Source organism: Anser brachyrhynchus (assembly GCF_964034855.1).
Source record: "Anser brachyrhynchus genome assembly, chromosome: 10".
Classification (NCBI taxonomy): domain Eukaryota; kingdom Metazoa; phylum Chordata; class Aves; order Anseriformes; family Anatidae; genus Anser; species Anser brachyrhynchus.
In genome coordinates this window covers 4,886,215-4,894,399 of record NC_137705.1, presented here as the reverse complement: position 1 = coordinate 4,894,399, position 8,185 = coordinate 4,886,215, and the positions used below count along the sequence as shown (strand labels likewise).

At 44.4% G+C, this 8,185-nt stretch overlaps 1 long non-coding RNA gene across 2 annotated transcripts in view; it reads left to right on the top strand.

Annotated features, from left to right (window-relative positions):
* Positions 1–2,191: 2,191 nt before the first annotated feature.
* Positions 2,192–8,185, top strand: part of LOC308200288 — a 31,513-nt gene continuing 25,519 nt past the window's right edge. For both annotated transcript variants that reach the window (XR_013955438.1, XR_013955439.1), the window contains exon 1: positions 2,192–2,336. This is a non-coding gene — a long non-coding RNA (uncharacterized lncRNA). The remainder of the gene's footprint in view (positions 2,337–8,185) is intronic.

The following is an 8,185-nucleotide window of genomic DNA, read 5'->3' as shown; positions in this document are numbered from 1 at the left end:
ATATAACTCAGTATGGGAGTCTCATGCTTTACAGGCATATATGTATCTGGGTGATGTTGTGTGGCAAGTGACAGTGTCTAGGAAACATCCCCAGAACATCACAAAAATATCTGCGCTCCTGATTTTGGGAGAGGATGTGCTGCATGGCCCAGAGGAAGCTCACGAGCATCTCTCACCTGAAGAACCAGCCACCAAATTTGTTGACAGTTTACATGGTACACAGGAGGGAACTCTGCCCTGGGCAGGTAAGTCTTGAAGTTTTAATTCTGTATTTTTCCTCCTCTTGGCTTTGACTTGATTAAAATCAAACTGAGGTGGCAGGGCCGAGGGATATTAACCTTCACCTTGTAGATGCTGCTCAGACACCTGGCCCTGGCAATGCCTCCACCCATAGCTGCTTGTACCAGACCTGTCAAGCAAGCAAACAGCAGCAAGAGAGCAAAAGGCACAGAGCCTTGGTGCTGCTGTGGAGCAGATGTCTCCAAAAGGGCGAGAACGTGGCTTGGGGGCCATGTGACTCGGGGTGAACCGAATCCGCACGTTTTAATTAAAATGGCTATCATCCACTTTTTGTTTTCTTTATAAACATTTGCAGAGTATCAGTAGCCAATCTAAATGTCTCAGCAGATGAGTACATACTGTACTTCGGCTCTTTTTTTTCTAGAGTGCTGGAGAAAACACATCAGCTGGAGCCAGCTGATGTGCTCTCCCTGGGTCTCAAGGGCAAGCCCTTTCAAATTAAGCATGATCTTCATGGCCCTTCCAAACTTGTTGTGTGCTCTTTTTCGTACGTCTTTAGAAGTTGATCAGACCACACCTACTCTCCACCATGCTTAACTTCTCCTTTCCCAGCCAGCTCAGGAAGGTGCTTGGCCTCCAGGGGCATGCAGTGGTTTTAGGTGTTTTATTTAGCAGGGGCTCTTTGGCATCCTGCTGCAGGCTCTGCAGGCAACAGGATCTGCTGTGAGAGTCCAGGCAGCTCCTAGGACAGTCTCCTTATTGGAAGGTGAGCCTAATGAACCTGCTGTCAGATGACCTCTTGTCATTTTTAAGCAAAAGTAAAGGATTTAGGAAAGCTCTTTCTTGTCCATTCTTTGAACAGAGCCATTCAGATTTTGAGTACCAGTGCTCTCAATCACTACAAAGACTACAAAGACATTTTTATCTTAATCAGAAACTTTTGGTGGCCTACTTTTTTGCTAGCCCTTGTCCAGCCAACTTGTCCTCTCAGTCGTCTTTCAGGCAACCTCAAAACCAGGCCAGCTGGCTTCAAAGCAGCCTTGACGCTACACTACCCAAGGGCTCCTGCACACAAGTGGAAGCATCATCCTGCAGAGGCCAGATTGAGAAGGTCCTTGGCTGACACAAAGACCACAGCAGAGCTCCCTGCCTCCCCCAGGCAGCTTTGTCATCCTGCCACGTGGAAGGACAGCCTCACTCATTGCTCCACTGGCGTATACCAGCCAAGGCCCAATGCTTTTTTCTCAAGGCTAGTGCAACAAGAGCAGCCCAATTCATTTTGACAGGGTGGTTAAGTAAGTGGCACAGATTTCACATGTTGGCCTTAGCCTGCCTAATCTTAGAGTTATTCCACAGCTAGTGACTGGCAAGAAGATTCAACATCGTGCAGCAGCCATAGTTAGTACACTTCAAAGCACGTGCTGCTAAACTAAGTGTTTTGCTTGTCTGTTTTACACTACTTGGATCAAAACTTGAAATGGTTCATGCACATGCCAGGCTATAAAGACAGTCTGAGAGCAAGGGTGGTCTTCTGCAAAATCTTTACTATATTTATATACCTGGACACTCTAGTTTTCAGTGGTAATTAATTTTCTATTTTTCTCTGAAATGTATTATTTTAAACATAATATGAGGGGAAAACAAAAACAAACAAAAAAAAACTTCCTTTCCTCATAGTAGTACCTTACCCCTACTTTTTGATATACTTGAAAAAAAAGTTGTTAGCAGAGTTTCCTTAATATTTAAGCTGAATGTCAAGATTTTAGTAGCTTAGTAAATACCTATTATTTAGCCTGTCTCCTGCTCATGTGGTATTTGTCCAGATAGCGAGCAGTAATTAACCTTAATAGGCTTGACCAACCTCACCTGGTGCCTCTACCCCACACCAATGGGCCCAGGAGCCCATTTAAGCCTTCCTGGTGGACATTATTCCCTTTCCTGAGCTGTGTTGGGGGCCTACCAGCTCACAGCTTGGCTATGGACCCTGTTGATCCTAGCCCACGGACTGATTTCTCAACTTGACCTCACCATGGCTTTATGACCTGGGTTCCTGGCTGGACCTAGCCACCATCTCCAGGACTGCCTACTGTGCTCAGGTACTGGGGGATGGGGATGTCCATGTCTCTCATGTCCCTCAGGGAGCAGCCAGGCCCTGCTGCTCCCTGACAATGTCTGAGGATTTGGTAGTCTCTGTAGTCACACTTGGCTCCTGGGAAGGGTGAGATTGCTGTCATCTTCATTTGGCATTAAGGAAAAGTGAAGTACAGCTTCTTACTGAGCCCTGCAGGGCAACTGGAGCCAGGTGCTACTCCTGCTTATCACTATAAATGAGCTGTTGTCCTGTGGTACAGGCAGTGTGTGCTAATGCTACAGGTATGCCACTGGATCTACACAAGTGAGAGGGAAAGGATTAGAAGAAATAATTAATTTCTTACACCAGTGGCATTGGTGTGGTCATTTCTGGCTTCTGGATAAAGTTTAAATGAATGTCCAGTGAGTGCTAATTGCAAAGACTACCCATGAAAATGAAGGGCCAGGCTCTATGATAGAGCAGTAAAAGGGTGTTTATGTTGGTAGTGTCTCAAAACTTTTCCAGTGGGAATGCAAGTACCAGTGAGAATAGCTCTCGTTGTGTTATGTTTCCTTAACAGGCTAGGTATGAAGGAAGGATGCTTGATGCATCCTGGTGGGAAGGTAAGGTTTGCTGCTGATGCAACTGCAGCACTTATGCTATAGAAATGGATGCAGGGTTGCTCATGTCAGTTGAAGATGAGTCATTGCTATGTGATGTTTCTGTCAATATGAGAACTCAAGAGGAAGGAGCTGTGAGTGGCTTCCATGAGCAACTCCTCGCTCTCAGTTCATTCCCACCACAAATCATGCAGCATGCTCCCAGTGGGATGCACACCTTCTCACACCACCACGAAAAGCCACACTTTACTGCCTCTGCACTCGACTTGATGCCAGCCCGTCAGTCTAAAATTGTCTGTCAGTCACTTGCTGAAATGCCTGAGCATTTCTATAGTCCCTAATGGTCTCTGCTAGAGACATCCCTTCCTTCCCTGTTAGCAGGACAAGGGATAGCTTCACAGAGAGGTACCACCATGACTGCCCTGTTACTGCGCTCTTCTCTAGGCATATGCTGGCATCCCCTACCAGAGAAGGGACATAAGGCTTGGTCTGAGCTGATACAGTGTTTTTTCATATCAAACAGGTGTTTGTTGTTGTTATATGCTGCGCAGTCACTGTAAATCCACAAAACACAGCCCTGGCAGTTATAATGTCAAATTTGTCATTTTTGGAGGAATGTGTTTTCATGTGGCTGTATGACCTGAAGCCCCTGCATCATGCCATTACTGTGGCCCACCTTGAGAACAGATGCTCTCAAATCTACCTGTGATGTCTTTTTCATCTTTCACCATTACTCAAGTTCTCCCCCATCACTTTACAGGAATAGGAAAATGGTCTTGTAATATCTGGTTTATTGGTAGATGTGGGTAGATATCCTGATTCCACTCAAGAGGGGTAAAAACTGCATCTAGGATTTCCCCATGGATTTCCCTCTGTACTTTTTTGGTTCTCTTACTTGCTAATGAGTTTGAGCAGGACTGTCAAGAAAGCTCTTTGTGATGCTGCATGTCCCTGACCTAAAAGGTTCAGAGAAATCTCAGAAGTTAGTAGTTGTCCTTCAGATTAGGACTTCCATTTTTTACTACGCTGCTCAAATCCATGAGAGAGCTTGTTCCTGACAAAAAGAACATAAACTTTCATTTTGGCAATGGTAAAAGCTTTCTTAGCCTTCAGGCTTTCCTATTGTCAAGTCCAATTGCATTAGGTAAATTAGGATTGTTAACAGAAAATAAGTATCGCATATTTTAAAGTACAAAGCAGAACAAAACCATAAATTGCTTCTGTGCGTAAGCTAATATTTAAGGAGCACATCTCAGGTAGGCAAGGCAGAGCCATATCTGACACCAAAGCAGAATCCCCCTAAACTTTTTAGTAAACAAATTAATAGAAACCTTGTGCTTTTTTTAGTTTTTCCTTTTCTGAAATGTTTGGGGTTTTTTGTTGTTGTTGTGTTAATATTCTTTCCATGATGGTGTCTATGTGAGGATTGGAGATAAAATAAGACAGATGTACTGACCATGGTTACCAAGGGAGCAGTTTCCTTAGCAATGGCAAAGCAGTTGTCAAAGCAGTCAATGTTCCTTCTCTCCCTCTCATGTGACTTGTTTTTACTAGTTTGCATAGCTTGGTTACACAAACAGCTTATCGTAAACACCTCTTCCAAATTTCCAGGCAAAGAAGGCTTGGGTGGGTCATTAGTCAGATGTTCCCAACTTGGCTTTACTTCAGTGCCTACCTGAACTTTTTCTTTTGCTTCATCATTTTTTCAAGAACTTTCACTGTCTAAAGAACATTAAAGTCATCCAAATGGAAATGCAACCACATAGTGCACACCCAGATAGGAAGATACGGTTGTGGGTGAGTAGTGTAAAATTGCCACCTGTCCAGAGCACCAGTCCTTTCCACTTAAGTGTAAAGATGGCAGCTAAAATAATCCCTATAAATAGGTCTTGTAACTGCGTACGTGAAATGGTTATTATCTGAAAGTGGCAGCCTGATCCTGCCATGCTTGCTGAGGTGAAGATGGAATGTGCTGCACTATAACACTTACTGCTCTCTACGGGCACTTCTGGTGGCAGGGATAAGTGTGCGAGGTCCTGGGGCCGCGTTCCGAATTGCCCAGCCAAGGCCATTACCCAGTGGGTGGCCACAGGGAGCACATGCAAGGGAGCTGTGTCCACCCTCAACCCCTTGCTGCGAACCTGGGAGCTCAGCGCCCTTGCTCCTAGGGACAGCAAGGAGGTGAGATAGGCTCATGCTGTTGTAGGGAAGTAGCTCTAAAAGGATGGTAGATCCCATAAAGTACTTGGAAAACCCTGTTATTTGTAGCTTCAGGCACCCCATTATGCTCTACTGAGTAATGTAACTTTGCATTCCCCAAAACTAGAAGTTATTCATCCTAAGCAGGATAATACTGAGAACATCAAGACAGTGATGAAAATCTTTTCTGTTTTGTATTTGTTACATGCCTAGTTATAATCAAGCTGATTAAAAGTGCAGTATAGCTAGCCCAATATTGCAAAGACAGAAATGCACTGTAGTAGTGGATGTGAGAGGCACAGTCATTTGATATAATGATCATGCTTATGAAGTGAGTATTGCTTTCCTACATGTATTTCCAATCAAAGTTGAATTGGTTTCTTATCAAGAATGGATACCTTCCCATATGTGTATATTTCTGGTGAACTTTGCAGGCTAGAAAAGAACGCTTTTAAAGTCATCCATACTTTTTTGAAAGTTTAACACTACTATTGGACTAACTTTGTGTTGGAAAATGACATCTTGATGTCACCTCTATGGTCTTTAATTTTAAGCATTATTTAAAAGGTTTGCCATCATATGGCACTTAAGTTTTCTGATAACTCAGCTACTCTGCAAGTATTCATCAACTTAGGACTAAAACTCACACATACCCATTTTACAGCACACCCTTATTTACCACCTACAAGAGGTAAAGACCTTCTTGTTCACGTTGATGGAAATTTAATGAGACACAGATAAAGAGAAAGTAAAGCACAGTGTGTGCACACATGGAGCAGCTGCTCCCCCTGCTCTGTGCAGCTCAGTGCCATGGGGTAGGTTACCCACCACATCGGTGCTCCTCCTGGGGACGTTCAGTTCATGACTGCGATATCCACAGTGCAGGACTTGAGGCAAAGCTAGGTATTTCCTTCAGCTTTGTTTACAGATACTTCTAGCAGGAAAGTAACACTTTAGGAAGGCACAGAAAGAGCTGGAAGTGCAATATCAGGTAAAATGTTGTTGGCCTGTGAAGTGTGGCTTGTATGCTCTTGCTTAGAGCACCTGGATAGGGAGAGGGTGAGGACTACGGTGCTGTCTATGAATGCTATAAGCAAAACCTGTCTCATCTGCCTTATTAGGAAAGCTGCACGGGAAGGGAGGAAAAAGGTCATGGCATGTTTCTGACTAATTTCCTCTATTCCACATTGAGGTGGTTTCAGTTTCAGAGAATCTCACAGTATTTGAATTCCATAAATTTGCACTGTCCTTGCGAAAACTGGTATCTTTGTGTTGAGAAATAGGGGAACATAAAGGAGAGAAAGGTAAAAGACACAAGATCAAATTGTGCCCAACTAATGAGACACTGTAAAGGAAAGTGTGTGTATATGTGCATAAAAGCATAGGGAAGGTCTTATTTCTGATGTGCTCAATGTATACTTACAAGGCTTGTTTTTATTTAAAAAGTAAATATCTTATGAATGGAGGAAGGAAAGCTACAGGAAGAAAAATGGAGCAGTGGCAGTAGATCTAGCTGATGTGCAATGGGGAGGGACTCTGAGATTGCTTTCTGCAAGGAGGCTACTTTGCAATTTTGATTGTAGGAGGAACACACCCTGAGGTCAACCACAGCACTGAATCATGTCAAACCCCTTGGTATGTGTGGCCACCCTTCCATTCCCTCCACAGCCCTTTTATCTTGAAAAACAAAGATTAGATGATGAAAAGGCAGAGGTAGCGAGTTGCCTCCAAGCACAGTTCTGTCAGGACAACCACCCAGTCCCCATCTCCCACCCACAGCCTTGCAAGACCCTAATCCAGTGACTCTGTAACCACCCTGCGGTGACCCCCATTTCCAAAGTGGCAGCTGTGCAGTTAGTTCACTAGCCCCTGACTGAGATGATTTTTTTTACCTCTGTGGTCGCAGCCACCTGCTACACATTTGATGTAACTTCTTAATTAACGTTCTCCAAAGATTTGTAGCCTTTGGTGTGGGTTACAGCCACAGCCATTTGCAGATCCCTCACCACTGTAACTCTTCCTTATCTGCTGCACGAACACGTTAGGTGCAGATTTAATGACACCCGCCTAAATCCCTCCAGTCAGAGATGTGTAAACATGTATGTAAAGGCTGTGCAGAACCGAGGGCTAACTGCACAAGCAAAGTGTTATTGAATGTGACTAGTGCCACTCACACAGACAGCCACAGGATTATAGGCTGGCAAATGAAGGCTGATACAATAACTGCGCCAGGCAGGAGCAGAAGCAAAGCTGTCCTTCTCGATATCAGGGTACCACAAACAGTTCAGGGGCAGAGTAAGTTTTGCTGACAGGTTACATAAGAATAAACAAAACTAAAGCAATAAGAATCAAAAAGAAAAACCAGGCCATTTGCAGCACGCTGAGATGGTTTTTAGATCTGACATTTCAGCTGAATACAACTCGTGTTCACTTGCCTGAAGTCTTGCTATGAAATCTTCACATCGCCCTGCTTCATGGTGTTTGCTCCCTCACCTGCATCTTTATTTGGAGCTTGTGAGGGAAGGCTATTTTTGTTTGGGGATTTGTGGTCCCAGGATTGTGAAGTGTTAGACACTGGGCTTGGAGCAGGATTTTAAAAACTTGTGCGTTTGACAAGGTGAGGTAGCGAAAGAGGAAGAGGGGTGAAGTGGAGACCTGGTTCAGAGGGCATTGTGCTTGTGTTCTCGCTCCAGGGCTGAGTGCTGATGGATGGTTTGAGAGGAAAGAGTTAGGCATTGGGTCTGATATCGATATGCCATCAGACGTGCAAGGTGAGACTGGCAGCCCACTGCAAGGCCAGAATTCAGGGGAACTGGAGTGAAGGGACGTGGTTAGGTTTGTGACAGAAATGGGGTGGATAAACTGAAGTGAGTGAAATCCCTTAACAAGGGGAAGGGATGGATCAGCCCATGAGTAAGCTGGAAGGTGGTAGGGTAAGGAACTGAAAAGAGGAAAATCTCATCTGAGATTTCAAACGCACAGCTTGAGAAAGCAAGGATGCTGCAACGGAGGGGGGAGGGAGGGTAAAGAGGCTGGAATGAACAGAAGACAAATG